This window comes from Hyperolius riggenbachi, chromosome 6 (assembly GCF_040937935.1).
Source record: "Hyperolius riggenbachi isolate aHypRig1 chromosome 6, aHypRig1.pri, whole genome shotgun sequence".
NCBI classification, from domain to species: Eukaryota; Metazoa; Chordata; class Amphibia; order Anura; family Hyperoliidae; genus Hyperolius; species Hyperolius riggenbachi.
Window position 1 is genome coordinate 258,172,323 of NC_090651.1, and position 19,259 is coordinate 258,191,581.

At 43.7% G+C, this 19,259-nt stretch overlaps 1 protein-coding gene and 1 long non-coding RNA gene across 3 annotated transcripts in view; one reads left to right on the forward strand and one right to left on the reverse strand.

Moving 5' to 3' along the window:
• The window catches only part of RNF223 (ring finger protein 223), a 46,981-nt gene extending 46,077 nt beyond the window's left edge, over nucleotides 1–904 (reverse strand). Inside the window, exon 1 of the mRNA XM_068240741.1 lies at nucleotides 794–904. The gene's annotated coding sequence lies outside the window, so the exon portion shown is untranslated. The remainder of the gene's footprint in view (nucleotides 1–793) is intronic.
• A 95-nt stretch (nucleotides 905–999) lies between these two features.
• LOC137522722 (uncharacterized) overlaps nucleotides 1,000–19,259 on the forward strand; it is a 37,140-nt gene continuing 18,880 nt past the window's right edge. For both annotated transcript variants that reach the window (XR_011022419.1, XR_011022418.1), the window contains exon 1: nucleotides 1,000–1,081. This is a non-coding gene — a long non-coding RNA (uncharacterized lncRNA). The remainder of the gene's footprint in view (nucleotides 1,082–19,259) is intronic.

Here is a 19,259-nt window from a genome sequence, read left to right on the forward strand (position 1 = left end):
AGGCGCAGTATGAGAAAACTTAATTCTAGTTAGACAAATAATTGGACGGTGTCTGGCGGCAGGGGAACGGAAGATTCTTCAGACACCCAAAATGGCTCAGACTGCTCAACTCAGACTCCTTAGTCTGATACTTACCAGGGCTGTGTATTTGGTACAAAAATCATCCATCTCTGACTCCAGGTAACCAAAATTGCTCCGACTCTGACTCCTCGACTCCGACTCCACAGCCCTACATGCCACGACTACGTTGTGCATTGCTCCAGGTCGTGGTTGCGCGATCTAGGACTTGTGCAACCAGGGCCAGTGCCTGCGCACAACTGCACGACTGCGACTCGCTGTCCCAGTCACAGAGAAGAGGCTGCAGCTGACAAAGGAGGGAGACGCTTATGGCTCTGGTATCCTTTAAAGCAGGGGTGCCCATTAGGTAGATCGCAAAGGACTTCATGGTAGATCCTGACCCCACTACATTTTCCATTTTGTATATACAAGTGTGCTCCTAAAATTGTATATAGGTAGATCATTGTGACTTGCTATTTTCTTAAAGTAGCTCACAAGCCAAAAAAGTGTCGGGCACCTCTGCTTTAAAGTGTACCTGAGATGGTACACTGGGCCTTATTTATACTTATCTGGGGTTTCCTCCAGCCCCATGAGGAATGTGGGGTCCCTTGTGGCCCCTCCATTTCAACATCTAAGCTTCATTAAGATTTATCTTAAAAAAAGTCTCATTAAGATGTATCTTAAAAAAAAAAAAAAAAACCTTCAAAGCAAATCCCACCCACTCATCAGTACATACTTTTTTTTCTAAAAGCCTGGCTGTGCAGTGCTGTCTGGGTCCTGTCTGTGTTGTGACACCCCTCAGTGAGTCACATACAATGCTTCTCCTGGCTGTTTGCTGCTCTCTGTCTCTCCTCCTCCCATCAGCCCCAGCGCAATGTGAGGAAGCGAGGAGGAGACATGGGGGTGGAGCTGAGCTGGTGGTGGACAGCAAGGAAACAGGAACTAGAAACCACCAGCTCAGGGAGGTGGGACAAGGAGGACAGAGCCTGGAGAGAGCAGTGTGATGTGGCTAGCCAAGCCCAGGGTAATGTAACATACACCAAACAACACAAGTGCACATGCGTCCCGTCGTGGTTAGGGAGAGTTAGAAAAAACAATGCAGCAGGGATGGAAGAGGGAACTTACAGTACATTAGTGCAGCAGCTGGGGCCCAGTTTCTGTGACTCTGTGTTCACTGGGCCTTAGAATTAGCTGGGCCCCTCCTTCCTGTCATGTCTCTGACACACACACCTTTAGTTTTGTGAATTTTGGACTTTAATGCTGATAGTCGTGAAAAATAAAATCAATAGGCCATCATTACTCTGAATAGGAGCTGAATAAAGTGCTGCAGCAGATGCCAAGAAGACAATTACATGATCAAACTTGGATTATTTTTTTTTACCTTTAAAACCAAAATAGGAATTTGGTATGCCAGAAAAGTAAAGCATGCAGATTGTACATATAGACCTTTGAAAAATAATTTATTTTAATTTTAAATGATTACTATTGATATTGGTAATACAGTCATCTTTCATGGCGGTGAATGGTTGAAATAATGCAAGCAATATGGTTTAAATGTATAAACAAGGGTAATACACGTTATATTCACAAGGTGTACAGCACACTGTGTATAATGTTATATAAATGATATACTAATGCATACACAACCAATTAATTTATATACAGTCAATTAATCTAGCATTCATGTGATTGCAGTACACTGATGAGTTACTATCATATGATCCCATTAATCTATGCAGTGTACTAATACCATTGGCTTATAGTCTATTCATGTAAATTATTTGCAGAGATATCCTCAGAGCCAAGTACCTGGTGGTGATTCAACTATCTCATTTGCATGTTAGGTAATGAACTGGATACATGTGTATAGCTTAGGACTTCAGGGAAGCACTATGATAATCCATATAATCACTGTACACATGTGATACATGCCTGGCATGTCAATCAGCAGAACAGATCTCTAGTAAGGTGTGCTAGACACATTCATATCGCGTTCAGGCAAAAACGCGTGCTTATGACAAAGGCATAAAGAACGGCAAACTCAAGTCAGGTAACCACTTTACTTGTTTGTGCATATTGAAAATATGATCACCCCTTTTGTGATGTCACATATATAAGACGCTTATCTGATTTTGGTCACTGGTGATCTCTGTTTGATCACCAATATTGTAATTCTAAATTGGTGATCCACTATATCATTGACTTAGGTGGAATTACAGTTCACCTGTTGTGGTTATTATTTTCAAGTAGTCGCCAAGTAGTAGTGCTGGTCAAATATTACTCAGTTTGATTCCCTGGCCATTCAATTGAATAGGTCCAAATTGTGTGGGTCAATCAAATGGCAAATTTGAACACCTTTAAAGGACAACTGTAGTAAGAGGTATATGGAGGCCGACATTTTTTTTTCCTTTTAAACAATACTAGTTGCCTGGCAGCCCTGCTGAACTATTTGGCTGCAGTGCTGTCTGAATAACACCAGAAACAAGCATTCAGCTGAAATTGTCAGATCTGACAATGTCAGAAACATCTGATCTTGTTCAGGGTCTGTGGCTAAAAGCATCAGAGGCAGAGAATCAGCAGGATAGCCAGGCAATTGGTATTGCTTAAAAGAAAATACAAATGGCAGCCTCCATATCACTCTCACTACAGTTGTCCTTTAACGTCAATGAGGGGAACATCTAAATTGTGTAGAGCTTGTACAGACTGCAAATACATTTTAAAAAAGCAGGTCAAGACTCTCACAGCTCTGCACAATACTGTACAAGCCAAAACAAAAAGGAGCTTTTTTTATGCTGCTGGCAAGGTCATTATATGGGGCTGTCAAAGGACCATGCAAGATTTTATACAGGCCTCCTGAGAAGCAGTGGGCTCCGCCTCCAAGTGTCCTCCAGTGACAAGTGATATATACAGGCCTTAGAGATGAGGCTGAGGACCCCTAGAAGTGTCCTCTGGACAAAAAAATTTACCTGGTTTCAAAGCTGCATCACATGATATATACAGATTTCAGGCAAAGGACTCTGAGGGAGGTCCTCTGGACAAAATATTAGCCGGATTTCATAGCTCCATTATATATGATATACAAGCCTCAGCGTAAAGGCAGAGGGCCCTAAGGGGGTGTGTCTGGTCAAAAATGAAACTGGTTTCACAGCTCCATTACCTGTGATATACAAGGCCTCAGTGTAAAGGCCGGGGGCACGAGGGGGTTGCTCTGATCAAGAAATTAGACAGGTTTCACAGCTTGTCTACAATAATATACAGGCCTCAGTACAGAGGCAAATACAGGGAGTGCAGAATTATTAGGCAAATGAGTATTTTGACCACATCATCCTCTTTATGCATGTTGTCTTACTCCAAGCTGTATAGGCTCAAAAGCCTACCACCAATTAAGCATATTAGGTGATGTGCATCTCTGTAATGAGAAGGGGTGTGGTCTAATGACATCAACACCCTATATCAGGTGTGCATAATTATTAGGCAATTTCCTTTCCTTTGGCAAAATGGGTCAAAAGAAGGACTTGACAGGCTCAGAAAAGTCAAAAATAGTGAGATATCTTTCAGAGGGATGCAGCACTCTTAAAATTGCAAAGCTTCTGAAGCGTGATCATCGAACAATCAAGCGTTTCATTTAAAATAGTCAACAGGGTCACAAGAAGCGTGTGGAAAAACCAAGGCGCAAAATAAGTGCCCATGAACTGAGAAAAGTGAAGTGTGCAGCTGCCAAGATGCCACTTGCCACCAGTTTGGCCATATTTCAGAGCTGCAACATCACTGGAGTGCCCAAAAGCACAAGGGCCCATATGCAATTCCAGTTTTCTCCTATGTTTTCTCCTAGGAGATAATTTTTCATCTTCTATTTTAAATAATTTTCCAGCACTTTTCAACTGAAAAAGTACTGAGAAGTAAGAGCAAAAGTATTGTCAAAATTATTCTGAGTATTGTCTTGCTTGCTGGTGGCTTAAAAGGCCTTTTATTGACAAATTTAAAAATATCACCTAGGTGAAAACACAGGTGAAAAAGTGAATTGCATATGGCCCCAGGTGTACAATACTCAGAAACATGGCCAAGGTAAGAAAGGCTGAAAGACGACCACCACTGAACAAGACACACAAGCTGAAATGTCAAGACTGGGCCAAGAAATATCTCAAGACTGATTTTTCTAAGGTTTTATGGACTAATGAAATGAGAGTGAGTCTTGATGGGCCAGATGGATGGGCCCGTGGCTGGATTGGTAAAGAGCAGAGAGCTCCAGTCCGACTCAGACGCCAGCAAGGTGGAGGTGAAGTACTGGTTTGGGCTGGTATCATCAAAGATGAGCTTGTGGGGCCTTTTCGGGTTGAGGATGGAGTCAAGCTCAACTCCCAGTCCTACTGCCAGTTTCTGGAAGACACCTTTTTCAAGCAGTGGTACAGGAAGAAGTCTGCATCCTTCAAGAAAAACATGATTTTCATGCAGGACAATGCTCCATCACACGCGTCCAAGTACTCCACAGTGTGGCTGGCAAGAAAGGGTATAAAAGAAGAAAAACTAATGGACTTGCCTCCTTGTTCACCTGATCTGAACCCCCATTGAGAACCTGTGGTCCATCATAAAATGTGAGATTTACAAGGAGGGAAAACAGGACACCTCTCTGAACAGTGTCTGGGAGGCTGTGGTTGCTGCTGCACGCAATGTTGATGGTGAACAGATCAAAACACTGACAGAATCCATGGATGGCAGGCTTTTGAGTGTCCTTGCAAAGAAAGGTGGCTATATTGGTCACTGATTTGTTTTTGTTTTGTTTTTGAATGTCAGAAATGTATATTTGTGAATGTTGAGATGTTAAATTGGTTTCACTGGTAAAAAATAAATAATTGAAATGGGTATATATTTGTTTTTTGTTAAGTTGCCTAATAATTATGCACAGTAATAGTCACCTGCACACACAGATAACCCACTAAAATAGCTAAAACTAAAAACAAACTAAAAACTACTTTCAAAAATATTCAGCTTTGCTATGAATGAGTTTTTTTGGGTTCATTGAGAACATGGTTGTTGTTCAATAATAAAATTATTCCTCAAAAATACAACTTGCCTAATAATTCTGCACTCCCTGTATTACCAAGTGGGTTCCCTCAGTCAAAAAATTGCCTGGTTTCAAAGCCGCATTACAAGTGATTTACAGTCCTCAGAGCAGAGGAAGAGGGCCCACTAGACCAAAAACTAGCTGTGGTAAAGAGGTGATGTAGAAGGCCCTGAAAGTGCTCGTCCCAAAAAATTATCAATGCCTACAGGCACAATGTCCAATACATCTATTATTTATATTATAAGCAGGCAGTTGCCAACTACTCAATGTAGAAGGGGTCTGGAAGACCTGGCGATCCAAGACGTGTTCATTTTTATAAAAGTGAGTTGGTCATCATTGTCTGTGGAAAGGCAAATGTGCTTCTTCCTGACTAACCACCTCCTCCTCTGCCTGGTCTTGCCATCCTACGGGATTGGAAATGGCTTGTGTTTGGCATGCATGCCATGTAGCATGTATATCCTCCTTTCCCACTTCCTCCTCTTCTCCTGGGCCTGCAATCTCCTCCTCCTCTTCCACGTTCTCATCCTCTTTCAGGATTTGTAGAACAGTACACCTAGAAGTAGGTCTGAGATGATGGCGTTTGGCCAAGCATCGGTGGCTGGGACATCATCATCTCTTCTTGCATCGGCGAGCCTGTGTCTTTGTCACCATGCTCCAGCAGCACCTGTTACAGCAGGCAGATGAGGAAGGTGTTACTAGAATAGGCCTGATCCCTGCTAATCATCAGGGTTGATTCTTCAAAAGATGCCAACACTGTACACTCATCCTCAACTTGTAGCTACTACACAGGGTAGAAACACGGCAATGTAACGAAGTGTCTTATATGGGTAAACTCTGACACATGCTCTATTTTTGCATTCTAAAAAAAGTGGCCACATTGCAAGAGTCACAATAAAGTCTAGGTAGCAAATGTGCATCCAGCATCCCTCCCATAATATAGATAGCCAGAGTCCCCCCCCAAGTATAGGTAGCCAGAGTCCCTCCCCCCCAAGTATAGGTAGCCAGAGTCCCTATCCCCCAAGTATAGGTAGCCAGAGTGTGTCCCCCCAATTATAGGTAGCCACAGTCCCCCCACTAAATTAGGTAGGCAGAGTCCCGGCCAAGCAGAGGTAGCCTGAGTCCCACCTTGTATAGGTAGCCAGAAAGTCCCCCCCCCCCCCCCCTTCCCACACACACACACACCTCCTGGCTTCCAGCATTTTCAGCTTCTTCTCCACAGCACCACCTATTTACAGAGTTCATGGCAGTAGCAGCCGTCTTTCATCATGTGACTCGCCCGCATGTACTCACTAGTCACATAATAAAAGACTAGTCGGTGTGCAGCTCAAAGTGGCACTGGGGAGAAGAAGCTGAGCCTGCAAGGAAACCTGGAGAGATGAGTTCTCTGCTTGCAACTCTGCAATTATCGTGGCCACAGGAGGGGTGGCACTCGGGGAGGCGGGGGGAGGGGGAGCATCTCTAGGCAGCCACACAGCTTTGTGCCTAGAGGCTGATGCCTCTCAAGTCTCTCCCTTGGCTCGGCCCTGTATGTATCACACCCTGCGAACAACTTTTGTGATAGTATCTCAACTCAACTGTGATGACGAGGAGGAACACTGGCCTACAGTGCCAGATATTAATATAGATAAAATAAATGTATGTGTAATTTTTTTCCAAGACTTGTTGTGTTATGCGTCACACCCTGTGAAAAACTTTTGCGCTTGTATCAACAACTCAACTGCGATAAGGAGGAGGAACACTGGCCTGCAGTGCCAGATATTAATATACTGTAGATAAAATACATTTATGTGTAATTTTTTGCCTAGACTTGTTGTGTTATGCGTCACACCCTGCAAACAATGTTTGCGCTAATATCAACAACTCAACTGTGATGAGGAGGAGGAACACTGGCCTACAGTGGCGGATTATAGAGCAGGATAAAAAAAAAAGTCCACGTCAACCCATCGAATATCAACGTTTTTTGGTTTGACATGGCCTGAATTCAAAGAGCCATAATCAGGTCAAACTTAGAGGGCAACTGAAGCGAGAGAGATATGGAGGCTGCCATATTTATTTCCTTATAAGCAATTCCAGTTGCCAATTGCCTGGCTGTCCTGATGATTCTCTGCCTCTAATACCTTTAGCCATAGACCCTGAACAAGCATATGCAGATCAGATTTTCCATCCACAAGAGGTAAGCGCTCACAGCTGTATTAACACCTAATAACTTAAAATTTTGAAAAAAATATAGTTCACAAGAGATGCTCCTGTTCGCCTCCTCTTTATCAATTAGCATATATGTATCAAGAGGTTGGCGCTCAGGACATAAAATACACTCCTTCAGTGTATCACTGACAGGAACAGTCAGACTGCAACCTGTTGTACAACAAATGCAATTTTAAACCTCCCCACATTCATCACAGTAGCAAATTAAAAGTCCATGTATTCAAGCCCTAAAATTATTAAGAGTTCAAAATTCTTGCTGGAGTTTAAATATCTTCCATATACTTGATGGCATGAAATATTAGGCCTCCTAATCAATATGGACAAACGGGCAGACCTCCACCAACACCCTTTGTGATGCACTTACCGCTGTCCTAGACCAAACAATGGTCTTTATGCGTGTTGGGACCGTTCCCGGGTCGTCCCCCACCTCTCCAGCAAAGATTAAGCACTGTAAACACCAGATCGCCTCTTCATACGACCAGCAACCTCATATAAAAAAACTTCATATAGTGTAATATTGCTAAAAAATATTTATTGATAAAACGCAATTGCACTCACATAATTCTCCATAAAAGTACGCATAGAGTGATTTAGAAACGGACTCTCCCCCGTATAGGTGGCCAGGCTGGCAGGCTCGTCTCAGCGTTTTCCCCGCTTCTCTGCCGCGCGCACAGAGAATAACAGACGCCACACGTGTCCTCTCCGCCGCCGCTCACCCAGTATGCCAATACCGTGTCAAGCTCCGCCCTATCGATTTCGTCACTCAGTGACTCATCAGGGGCACGGAGCCTGACGCGTATAGCGGATGTTTATAAGCTTGCTGCACCCTTCGCGCATGCTCCCCATTCCTCTCCACAGCCTGCCAATCTGCCGCCATCTAGCGTGCATTTTAGAGACCACTTCTACCCTTACCCCAAATATCACTCTATGCTAACAATGTATCCCAACAAGCAAATTGCACATTAGGACACTTGATAAACTGATTTGAATAAAACCTTTACACTAAGAATGCTGCATATATACAATAAAAACTATTTGATGACATCATGATCTAAATAAGGAACCTTCTCTCCTACAAACATCTTAATATGCGTGCCACGCGTTCCTGCTCATCGTACCCCCCATTTACAACCCTATCCCTTGCATTCCCCCCACACCCTCATACTCACCCATTTTACCCCTCCTCTTAATCAAGTACATGGAGCAGGACTGCATGCCTACACATTCACATATCAGTACATGGTAAAGCCCTATCAACACCCCATGCATATAAATATCTGAGCAATACAGAACCTAAGCTGGAGAAGAATGATGAAACATCTCCCCTACATGCAACATCTGGACATTTGGGTCTCCTACTTTCCCAGCTTGTCTACCCAGGTGTGGAGTGCATGCACACACATCACACTCCTAATCGCCTAGGAAGCAAACTAGATCAATGTCTATATTCAGACCATCCGGTCTGAGTGTACCCATACGGTGGATGCATTTAGTTTCCTCCTGTGATACCCTTTTAATTTTATTACACCCCCTCCAGTTTGGAATAATCTTCTGCAAACCACAGAAAGACAGCTCCTTGGGGTTACAATTATGGTGACTCCCAAAGTGAGCCGATACTCCATGGTTGGGGTAGCCTTTAACAATATTTCGCACATGCTCCCCCATCCTCTCCTTTAGAGTACGTGTAGTCCTCCCGATGTACTGCCATCCACATTTGCACCAGGCAAGGTAAACTATGAACCTATCATTACAAGTGATAAACTCCTGAATTTTGAAACTTTTATTGTTACTGAAAGACACCACCCTGTCTGTTTTAATGCCATTAGCTTCCCTGCAGGCCTTACATCCTCGGCATGGGAAGAAACCGGCTGTCTGCCACCCCTGCATGCGCGGAGTCTTTTTAGGCTCCACGCAGCTTGGTGCAAGAATTTGTTTCAGGTTTTGGGCCTTTCTATAAATGAATTTTGGTTGGGTTGGGGTTGGGATAATGCTTCTCAGTGTCAGATCGGTTTCCAAAATTCCCCAATGCTGTTTAATTATACGCTGGAGTCTTTTGTATTGGGTGTTAAACCCTGTGATGAAGGCTAGCTCATACTCACCCTTTTCATCTTCTCTTCCTCCATCCTCCAGCATCAGCTGCCTATCCATGTTTGCCACCCTTTTTATTTCCCCATCCAACTCCCTTTCCATATACCCCTTTTCCATAAATCTACCTTTTAGAGTTTCTGCCTGTTTATAAAAATCTTGTATGTCTATATGTCCAAAAACTGGATACAGTCCTTACTGTGTCTTACTATGCAACACAGTAAGGACTGTATCCAGTTTTTGGATCTGGAAATAATGCGGAAAGGGAATACTATGGGTACCAGGAGTTTCTTTAAAGATACTGATAGAAATGGCTATATATCGACTAATAGTTGCCACCATCCAGCATGGATTAAGGGAATACCAAGGGGGCAATTCCTAAGGATGAAACGAAATTGCTCAGACATACAAGATTTTTATAAACAGGCAGAAACTCTAAAAGGTAGATTTATGGAAAAGGGGTATATGGAAAGGGAGTTGGATGGGGAAATAAAAAGGGTGGCAAACATGGATAGGCAGCTGATGCTGGAGGATGGAGGAAGAGAAGATGAAAAGGGTGAGTATGAGCTAGCCTTCATCACAGTGTTTAACACCCAATACAAAAGACTCCAGCGTATAATTAAACAGCATTGGGGAATTTTGGAAACCGATCTGACACTGAGAAGCATTATCCCAACCCAACCAAAATTCATTTATAGAAAGGCCCAAAACCTGAAACAAATTCTTGCACCAAGCTGCGTGGAGCCTAAAAAGACTCCGCACATGCAGGGGTGGCAGACAGCCGGTTTCTTCCCATGCCGAGGATGTAAGGCCTGCAGGGAAGCTAATGGCATTAAAACAGACAGGGTGGTGTCTTTCAGTAATAATAAAAGTTTCAAAATTCAAGTTTATCACTTGTAATGATAGGTTCATAGTTTACCTTGCCTGGTGCAAATGTGGATGGCAGTACATCGGGAGGACTACACGTACTCTAAAGGAGAGGATGGGGGAGCATGTGCGAAATATTGTTAAAGGCTACCCCAACCATGGAGTATCGGCTCACTTTGGGAGTCACCATAATTGTAACCCCAAGGAGCTGTCTTTCTGTGGTTTGCAGAAGATTATTCCAAACTGGAGGGGGTGTAATAAAATTAAAAGGGTATCACAGGAGGAAACTAAATGTATCCACCGTATGGGTACACTCAGACCGGATGGTCTGAATATAGACATTGATCTAGTTTGCTTCCTAGGCGATTAGGAGTGTGATGTGTGTGCATGCACTCCACACCTGGGTAGACAAGCTGGGAAAGTAGGAGACCCAAATGTCCAGATGTTGCATGTAGGGGAGATGTTTCATCATTCTTCTCCAGCTTAGGTTCTGTATTGCTCAGATATTTACATGCATGGGGTGTTGATAGGGCTTTACCATGTACTGATATGTGAATGTGTAGGCATGCAGTCCTGCTCCATGTACTTGATTGAGAGGAGGGGTAAAATGGGTGAGTATGAGGGTGTGGGGGGAATGCAAGGGATAGGGTTGTAAATGGGGGGTACGATGAGCAGGAACGCGTGGCACGCATATTAAGATGTTTGTAGGAGAGAAGGTTCCTTATTTAGATCATGATGTCATCAAATAGTTTTTATTGTATATATGCAGCATTCTTAGTGTAAAGGTTTTATTCAAATCAGTTTATCAAGTGTCCTAATGTGCAATTTGCTTGTTGGGATACATTGTTAGCATAGAGTGATATTTGGGGTAAGGGTAGAAGTGGTCTCTAAAATGCACGCTAGATGGAGGCAGATTGGCAGGCTGTGGAGAGGAATGGGGAGCATGCGCGAAGGGTGCAGCAAGCTTATAAACATCCGCTATACGCGTCAGGCTCCGTGCCCCTGATGAGTCACTGAGTGACGAAATCGATAGGGCGGAGCTTGACACGGAAGCGGATTGGCATACTGGGTGAGCGGCGGCGGAGAGGACACGTGTGGCGTCTGTTATTCTCTGTGCGCGCGGCAGAGAAGCGGGGAAAACGCTGAGACGAGCCTGCCAGCCTGGCCACCTATACGGGGGAGAGCCCGTTTCTAAATCACTCTATGCGTACTTTTATGGAGAATTATGTGAGTGCAATTGCGTTTTATCAATAAATATTTTTTAGCAATATTACACTATATGAAGTTTTTTTATATGAGGTTGCTGGTCGTATGAAGAGGCGATCTGGTGTTTACAGTGCTTAATCTTTGCTGGAGAGGTGGGGGACGACCCGGGAACGGTCCCAACACGCATATAGACCATTGTTTGGTCTAGGACAGCGGTAAGTGCATCACAAAGGGTGTTGGTGTGGGTCTGCGTGTTTGTCCATATTGATTAGGAGGCCTAATATTTCATGCCATCAAGTATAAGGAAGATATTTAAACTCCCGCAAGAATTTTGAACTCTTAATAATTTTAGGGCTTGAATACATGGACTTTTAATTTGCTACTGTGATGAATGTGGGGAGGTTTAAAATTGCATTTGTTGTACAACAGGTTGCAGTCTGACTGTTCCTGTCAGTGATACACTGAAGGAGTGTATTTTATGTCCTGAGCGCCAACCTCTTGATACATATATGCAGATCAGATGTTTTGGACATTATTGTCCGATCTGCCAAGATTAGCCGCATGCTTGTGTCTGGTGTAATTCAGACACTACTGCAGTCAAATAGATCGGCAGGGCTGCCAGGCAACTGGTATTGTTTAAAAGGCAATAAATATGGCAGCCTCCATATTCTTCTCACTTCAGTTGTCCTTTAACCACTTCCGGAACGCGGTAATTGAAATCTACGCTCTGTTTGTGAAAGAGCTCTGCCGTCATAGTGATGACAGAGCGAAGGGCATGCAGCGATGGGTGAGCGGCGTGACCAGCGAGAGCGATTAGTCGGTAAGGGCTGTTTTTTTGGTACTAGCAGTCTCTGGTCCACCCTCCCTGGATAGACTGCACTACAACCAAAAGTTTTCAACTAACTGGGCCAGGCATCATCAGTGACCCCCTAAGTCCGATGCCAGACCACCACTGTCACTGCAGGCTACGCGGCATGGTTTTGGATTCCCATGATGTCCACCTGCACTGGATCAGGCCGTAAGCTTGGAGCTAATTTTTGCAAGCACGGCCAGGACTGTTGTCTTTTTCCACTTATGGGGACCCTCGTACTCTGACTCTCTCCTATCGCTCCTTTCTTTTTTCTCTTCTCTCTCTCCACCTGCACTTTCCATGACAATCGGTCTGTATTTTGCTGCAGAGCAGTGAGCGCTGCACAGGAATTGCGGCAGCTCCGCTCAACAATCCACTCAGATGAGCACCTCTGGTCCTTCTCTGCTGTACTAATGTAATGTGTAACGTGTAACGTGTAATGTATATGATGACTTCTTTGTATATTTCTACTATATGCTGTAACTGTATCATCGCCGACCCTGTAGGTGCCAAAATAATTCTGGGTACAACCCTGTTGTACTTGGCGAAATAAATGATTCTGATTCTACTTAAAAGTGAGGTTCCTCTAACTACCTAATACTTGGGGACACCTCTAGCTATTTACTGTTGAGTGTACTTTTGGCTACCTAATACTAAGGGGAACCTCTTGCTGCCTTTGACAGGCAAGGGAAGTAAGGGAGCCAGCCGTGGTGGGGGTTTGTAGGTTCATGGAGGGCAAAGTCTAGGGTGCCAGGACATCTGTGCCTATAGGCTCCTGTGAGGTAAATCCGGGCCTGGGTCAGGGACTAAGGTATTATAACATTTGCATAGTATATTCTGCTACTCAATGAATTAGTTGACACAATCTAAGGGCTGGTTCACACTTGGTGATTCTTCAGCGCTTTGCTGATCGCCGGCGATCAGCAAAGTGCTGCAACGAATGTATCCCTATGGATACATTTGCACTGCAGCGTTTGCAATTTTGATCAAGCGCAAACGTGCTGCATGCAGCGTTTTGGAGGAGATTGCGCTGTGATTCTCGTTCTATTGAACGGGAATCACAAGCACAAATCTTGCTGAATCGCGAGATCTTAGCCGCAAGTTGCGAAGCTGAACGCGATCGTGGGCTAGCGGCGCTCCAAGCACGAGTGTGAACTGGCCCTCAATCAGTGAAATAAAATGATGCAGATACTGAGTCCCCTGTATAAATGTTCCTGTGCTAGACACACATTTGTGGGAAATGCCATCAACAAATGTCTGCAGCTGAAATCAGACAACTAATGAGTCCTATGGGAGAAAAGCGCTTTACAAATGTTATTGTATTGTATTAATGTGATCTAATATGAGTAGAAGCAGTCTGAGCAGACACGTTAGACGAAGTACACCATAGCAGGTGAGGTAAAGCCATCCACATATAAGAGACACAGGGTGGTGTGTGAATGCAGGTTATTCCACATACATAAACAGGTAAACTGGTGTCAACTGGATAATAACCACCTATATTTAGTAATTGCAAGGCTAAATGAGCAAGCTAAAAATAGCAAGAGAACACAGAGATCTACAACAGATCTAACTATAGGGATGTTCAGGCAGTTTTGTGACAGCTAACAATAATAATAAAGTCATAATTTATATAGTGACATAATCTTAAGTGCCACCGTATCATTTAAATGACTTCACCAAAGACAATACAAATTCACAAAGCCTCCCTCATATGTAACTAGAATAGCAAGGCAAATGCAGCAATAATACATTACAAAACTACAAATTTGACCATTGCATTGCGTTCCCTGTGACAGTGGAAATGCAATGCAATGCAATGGATTGGAACAGCAGTGCTGCACATTATGTTCGCATTGCATCGGGTACAGTGAAGCATGTAATCAATGAAAAGTATGCTTCACTATTACTGTTAACGTGCGTGTTTAAGCGGTAATGCGCAGTGCGTTACAATACTGCAACCCGTTATACCGCAACACACCTGCAGTACTGTGAACAGGGGGTGCAGTGCAATGCGGTACAAAGCGGCTGTTACACCGCACTGCTCCACTGTGAACGTTAATGGAAATGAGAATTTTCACATTCCAGATACAAAAAATTGAATGTGAATATGCAGTTAATTACTTACAACTTCGTGTAAATTATTAACTTCATTGGTATGCATGGAAAAATTGGAATGCAAAAATTCACATTAAAATGCGGAAAGAAAAATAATTGGATGTGAAAATGGCAAAAAAAAAAAAACAAAAACACTTAAGTGGTTAAAGTGCTTGGATAAGCGATTTTGTGAGCACTTTTCTTTAGAAAGTAAGTTAAAGTTAAAGATATTCAGTTCCAGGTCAAGGAGTTTACTTTCTGATTGCTTCCTGTGACTCTCAGAGGGCTCAGCACAACAGCTAGTTTGGCCCACTCTTCCTGAGCACACTGCTGCCTCTGTGGGCTGGTGCACACCAAGAGCGCTTCTAAGCGCTTTTAAAAATGCTAGCGCTTGACTAATTGTATGTGGGATGGATCACACCAGAGCGATGTGATTTTCTCCCAAATGCAAACGCGTGTTCTGCAGCATTTCTGCTGATTTCTGAGGTGCTTCAGCCTCAATGTTAAAGCGGACCCAAACCAAACATTTTTTTTAATTCAAAATATTTAGTTGCACTATTCTGACACATACAAATATAAATAAACACACCTTCACGCCTATGAGCATTTCAGTGCATGCTTTTCACCCTCCTCTTTGCATACCTAGGGTTATAGAGGTGGCAGCCATTAGCAATTCCTCCTTTGCTGGACACCATCTACTCCACCAGTTTGCTGGATTATTTGCCAGCAATATAAAAAAGGAAGGGAGGGGTTCCTCCAATAAATGTAAAATATTTTATATTTGTCAATATGCAGCTGAAAAAAGGCTGCTATTTATTATTATAATTTAGAAAATAGATTTTATTTCTGAAATCTTGTATTTTTAGTTTGGGTCCACTTTAAGTATAGGAAAGTGTAAAATCGCGCTGAAAAGCTTTTCCAAGTGTTTTTTTTACAGAAGCTGTTCAGTTCCATCTCTACTGTAACAAAAAATAAACGGTACACCAAAACACTCCAAAGACCGCTAGGCATGATCAGAAAATCGCTAGGCACATGCCTAGAATCACTCTGAAAATGCACTTCAAAAAGAGCTGAGTGTTTGTGATTACACTAGCACTTTTTGGTGTGCACTGGCCCTTCATCAGGTTTGCAGAGTTCCTTCTCCAGACTGCATGTTTCATTTTTTAAGAACCACCCCAGGAGATTGAGGATGGTAAGTGCACAAATCCAAGCAGTAGCTGGCTGTGAACGGCTACTGCCAAGGCTGGATTTATACTTTTTGTACTAGGCCAAGTATGTTGTGGCTCCCATTTCTTGTGCAGCCCCTCCATGTATATCATCCATGTACAGCAGTCCCAGCTCCCTTGGGCATCTGTTTCCCTTTTTCATGTGCTGCTTTGCATTTTCAGCCTCCTCTTTCTGTTTCACAATTTTTATTGCTTTCCCATTTTGAATATAATGTAATAACATCAAGAATAAAATACACAGAGGTCAAATATCTTAAAAATGTAGGCATATAACAATGAGTACTGAAATAGACATAGGATTACATGAGTTTCGCCAGTGGTATGTCACACGAAGATAAAGATAAGGCACATTAGCAATCCTACATCAATATGGAGTTACCTACTATGGGCAGATATTGGACAACTAAAACCTGGAGTTCCGGATCAACAAGAGGGGTCAGAATGAGGGAAGAAAAAGCAAAGAAAAGAAGTAAGAGAAAGGAGAAAGAAAAAGAGAAGACAGACGACCTGTTCCTGCTGTATTAACTAACTGACAGTTTGGTTCATTATTTTAAGTTAAGCTCACATACAACCTCCAAGGGTCCCATATCTTACTAAAGTTGTCCATTTTATCGTCTAGTATGCCCGCTAGTCAGTCCTGCATCATGATAGCTGTGACCCTTTGTTTGACCTCCTCATATGACACAAATTGAGTTTTCCAGGCTCGTGCTATTGTTTGGGATGCTGCTGAAAAAATAAAATGAGCTAATACCCTCTGTGTTTTATTTAAAGAGTCTATCTTTCCATGCAATGAGAAAGAGTCTATCTTTCCATGCAGGGGTCCTTTGGGATTGTTTTTGAAAACAGTGAATGAAGCAGCCTATATATTTTAGACCAAAATCTCGGGAGCATAGGGCAGGACCAATAACATGAAGCATGTCACCTTTAGACCCACAACCTCGAAAACATAAGCCTCCATGTGTTCCTGGTAAATGGGCCAGTCTGGCTGGAACCCCAGTACCACCTCATGAGGACTCAACCACTGCAAAGTTTAATGACAATTTTGGAACAACCTTCCAGGTCTCCCCCCATTCCTCCATTGTTTTCTCACCCCTCAAGTTAGATTCCCATTTAGACATATATCCATGACGAAGTGACAGGGTTTAGGTTAGTCCATCTCCAGTGGCGTAGCTAAGGCGCCAGGTGGCCCACCCGCGTGGGGTGGGCCACCTGGTGTTTTTCCACAGGGATGGCCACTACTTGGACTGTCTGTTTGTATCCTGCAGCCCAAAAAGACTCTGCCTCTGTCTCTCTCCCTGCCTTGGCTCTCTTTCTTCTACACTCTCTCTTAGCTATCCCTCCTCTCTTTCTCTCTCTCTATACACTCTCTTCCAGGACACACTGCGGGGATCTGGGACTGCTGCGGAGCTGAGCGAGCGCCACCGATAGACGGTAAGGCTGCTCCCCTCACACAGCACTCCAGACTCACCCACGCGTCCTTCACTACATTAAGGGCTCTGTGTATATGTGGGTGTTTATATGTATATATGGGTATGTATGTATATGTATATATATATGTGTATATATATGTATGTATGGGTATATGCTTACTGTACTACTGTACCTGATTGTATGTGTTGGATTGTACGCAAGTGTTTGTACCATCTCCGACCCTGTTGTGCCAAAAATAATTCCGGGTACAACCCCCGTTGTACTTGGCGAAATAAATATGATTCTGATTCTGAAGGAGCTGTGGGCCCCGATGCAAGTTTTACAATGGGGCCCCCCATGCACTCTATACATAGCAATTGAAACGGCGCACTAAAAGCTGCCAATGGCAACTACAATGTCAGAGGTGCAAGAGGGGGATGGGGAATAGTTTGTTAATGATTACCACTATTCAAAGTATATATATAAATGATTATTATGAGCACAGGACCAATATAGAGCTAATACTGTAGTTGAGGGAGGGCCATTCGGGGCCCCTCTGGCCCAAGGGCCCCGATGCGGTCGCTACCGCTGCACCCCCTATTTCTACGCCCCTGTCCATCTCTTCAAAGGGGATTCTCAGCAAGGCTTTTATTCTTTATAAAGATATTCCCTAAAATGGATTTAGGCTACTTACACACCAGGACGTTGCGTTTAGGGGACGTTACAAGGCACATAACATGCCCCTAACGCAACGCCTGGTTGTGTTGGAGCAGGACGTTACCAAGAGCCGCGTTACAAGCAGCTCTTGGTACGCCTGCTCTGTCGGAGGCGCTGCGGAGACCATGTGAGCGGAGCTCTTCGCATCACGTGGTCCCGCCAGCCAATCAGCAGCCGCTCCAAAGAGTAAACAAACACTGCAAGTGCAGTGAATGCCAAGTAGCCCTGTGCCTGGCTACGTAGCGGCCTCTCCCCGCCTCCTCTCCGCCCCTAAAATAAAAAACACCCGTACTGAGCATGTGCAAACAGTCTAACGCGGCTCAGCCGCGTATAAAGTACTGCATGCAGTACGTTGTCTTGACGTGAAGCATTACTGTGTAACGCAACGTGGGCACTGTGAACAGCCCATTGATTTTTCATTGCTGTGCGGTGGGGGTGCGTTACAGGCTGCTCTAACGTGCGCCTGTAACGTCCCACTGTGAAAGCAGCCTTAAACAATGATGCTGGCCAGCTTCCCTGCTCGCTACACAGTTTTTTGGCAGTTGGACAGAGCAACTGCCATTCACTAAGTGCTTTTGAAAATAAATAAATCCCTGAGAATCCCTCATGAGGAGATGGACTAGTCCAAAACCTGTCACTTCTGTCAGATTTCTACTACCTACTGTAAGTGACAGCAACATAGGAGAAAAGTAATTTATGGCTCATTTTACTCTGGAAAAAAACGTACTTCTTATTTGTCTATGTTTGCTCATATTTTACATTTTACAATTTTTCGCCATAGTGCCCCTTTAAAGGCAGATAATATTCAATGTAGGCAGAGGATCCTCCAGCATTAGCTTGCCAATTCTATGCAGTGCCAGAAATAGCAGGAGCTGAAACTGACTACACTCTCTCTCTGTCCTACAAAGAGACATTGGTTTCACATAATTATGCAATTACATGTTGGCAAAGGCACTGGGGTGCCCTCCAGGTACGATAGCTCTCAAAACACAAAGCAAACGTGTTCCTAAAGTTTGGGTAACACTCCAGAGAGGTTAGGAGGGGGCATGAGACATGCTGCACATGGCACCCCTGGCACATGGCATTTGCAATGTAAATATGCCAGGGAGGCACTTGCTGCAGCTATCAATAGTCACCTGCTGCTTGGTTTTGAGCACTTACCATCCTCATTTTCCTGTGATGTTAAATTTCTTTCCTTGGATATTTAATAGTATTTTAACTACTTCCCGACTACCCATAGGCAGCGGAAAGTAGTCATGTGCGCGCACATACATACGACCGCGTGCGCATATATACGTAAGTGTACCCCCGCTGCACGCACAGCTGTATCCTGATCCTTTGCCCTGCAAAATGGATAATTTTAAATTGTCAGTTTTGCAGGAAGAGGTTAATCTGGGCTCCAAAAAGGCCAGTTCAGAATAGTTCAGTGTTTTGTTTTTAGCCATTACTGTGTGCATTGGCTGTGTATTTTTGTGTC